Below are 2,635 nucleotides of genomic sequence, written 5' to 3' on the forward strand. Positions count from 1 at the left end.
GGGTTTTATTGATTGCAATACTGTTACTCAAAATTGAAACTTACCTTACACTTTTATTTAAAAAAAAATCCACAATTATGAGTAAGAGGCCCTGGGAGGCAGGAGCATAACTGCTTATTTCTAGAAATGAACTTGGCACATTTCAAAATAGTGATGTTACATCCATGTGTCTTGTAAGAACAGATGAAAAAACTCCAGTTTTTTTTAAATAAAAGTAAATGAGTGTAGAAGCAGATCTTTATGTGGCTGATGATGGATAAGACTAAATTCTAGTTCATATTCAAATTCTAAAGATTTAATGCTCCCTCCTATACTTTTAAGCAAAGAAGAAAGAAGAATAATGTTTAAATTTTTATTTTAAATTAATGTTAGTCATTTATATTCAATTATATGCCCTGTGATCTAAGTTTATATACACAATATCACTCACATGAACTTGGAATTTATTTTGTTTCATTTCCCTTCAAGCTTTTCAGATGCTGACTCCTCAATGTTGCTATTGATGGCCTTGAGCACTTAAGTTCATGCAATCTTCCTACCTCAGACTCTTGGGTACCACATGAGGTTTTTCTTTTTTCTTTTTTTTTTAACTTCACAAAATGTTTTCTTAATTTAGTAGTAGTCTTTTCTTGTACAATGTATCCTTATTATAGTTTTGCTTTCTTCTTCTCCTCCCAGTTCATCCCCACATTCCCTCTCCTCTGGATCCATTCACTTTCTGCCTATAGTTAGAAAAGAACAGGCTTCTAAAGGATAATACCCAAGCATGACAAAATAAAGTATAATGATATGAAGCAAAACCTATCATATGGAATTTGAACATGGCAACCCAACAGGAGGAAGAGTCTTAAGAGCAAGCACAATAGTCAGAGTCCCATTTGTTCTCACAATCAGAAATGTCATGAAAATACTAAACTAGTAAATATAAAATATATGCAGGGGACCTGGTGCAAATCCATGTAGGCTCTAGCTTGCTGCTTCATTCTCAATGAGTTCATATGAGTTTTGCTCGTTGATTTAGGTGGCCTTGTTTTCTTGGTGTCTTCCATCCCTTCCTGCTCTTATAATCTTTCTGCCCCTTCTTCCATGGGACTCCTTGAGTTCTGACGAGAGCGGTTTGATGGAGACCTCCAATTTATACTCTCTCTCCACATAGTATCTGGGTGTGGGTCTCTGCACTTGTTCCCATCTGCTGCAGGAGGAATGTTCTCTAAGGATGACTAGATAAGGCACTGGTTTATGATTTTAAGCAAAATATTATTAGAAAAACTTTAATTGAAACTTTTTTTTATGCCTGTAGTGTTTGGTTTGACCCTAAGTCTCATGGCTAGCTAGTGTCTGGTTCTTGGTTACTCAAGCAGTATTAGGTATGGATTCCTTTTAGTGGAAGGTGCCTTAAATGAAATCATATATTGGTTGTCTGCTCTCATACATTCTGTGCTACCAACACTCTAGTATATTCTGCAGGAAGGATAGATAGTAGGTTGAAGCTTTTAAGGCTGGTTCAATGTCCACTTTTCTGTTTGGGCAGCCTGCAGAGTGCCTTCCTGAACCAAAGCAACTAGTATACAGGGGTGATACATGCAGGCATCAGCATGACTTTTCATGTCCAGTGAGACACGTGGATGTTGTCCTTGGCCATGGGGCTCTGTTGGCTGTCAGTTTTCAGAGAAAAGCACTTTGTCTTCTCAATAGCCTAAGTTGTTTGGAGATTTCGATGGGACCCCCTTGGCCAGCAATTCAACTGTATTTTACCCATTTCCTTCAGTGGAAGACTTGTCTGGCTACAAGAGATGACAATTTGTGATTCTGATTCCCCAAATTATAAGGAGTCCTCGTTAAGATCAAATTCATAAATTCCGTTAAACTCCTACCTCACTAGGTTTCCACAATGCCCCTCAGATGCCCCCCAATTCCAGTCATCTCTCTCCACACTTTCTCCCTAACCCCCACCTGATCCTGATGCTCCTGAAGTGACTCACCTCCAGCTAGCCTGTAAATCTATTCTAGTCTCCCCACTAGGAAGAGATCCTTGCATCCTCCTAGACCCTTCTTTACTTAACCTCTCAGGGTTCACACATTGTAGCTTGCTTACTATTAACTTAATGGCTCATATCTACTTATAAGTAAATACATCCCATATTTGACTTTCTGAGTATGGGTTACCTTACTCAGAATGATTGTTTTGTAGTTTCAGTTATTTGCCTACAAATTTTATGAAGTTATTTTTAAAGGCCTAGTAATACTACATTGTGTAAATGCTCTCTCTCTCTCTCTCTCTCTCTCTCTCTCTCTCTCTCTATATATATATATATATATATATATATATATAATTTTTAATTGATTTTTCTATTGAGGAACATCTTAGTTGTTTCTAGTTTCTGGCTACTATGAATAAAGCCACCTTTAAACATTGAAATATAACTTTAAATATTGAAAATAACTTAAGTATTGTAATTTAATGTAATATTAATGGAATTCACATTAGCATCATTTCCTTGTACTCACAGCTTTGCAATCCCATCATATTACTTTTGGAGACTATCTAGGGAGACTCATGTGAGCGTGCCACAGAGCATGTCCACTAGTGTAGCTTGGTCATCTCTACAGTCATACTTTCATTGCCTTAGTCTCT

The sequence above is a fragment of the Peromyscus leucopus genome, chromosome 11 (assembly GCF_004664715.2).
Source record: "Peromyscus leucopus breed LL Stock chromosome 11, UCI_PerLeu_2.1, whole genome shotgun sequence".
In the NCBI taxonomy this organism is placed as follows: domain Eukaryota; kingdom Metazoa; phylum Chordata; class Mammalia; order Rodentia; family Cricetidae; genus Peromyscus; species Peromyscus leucopus.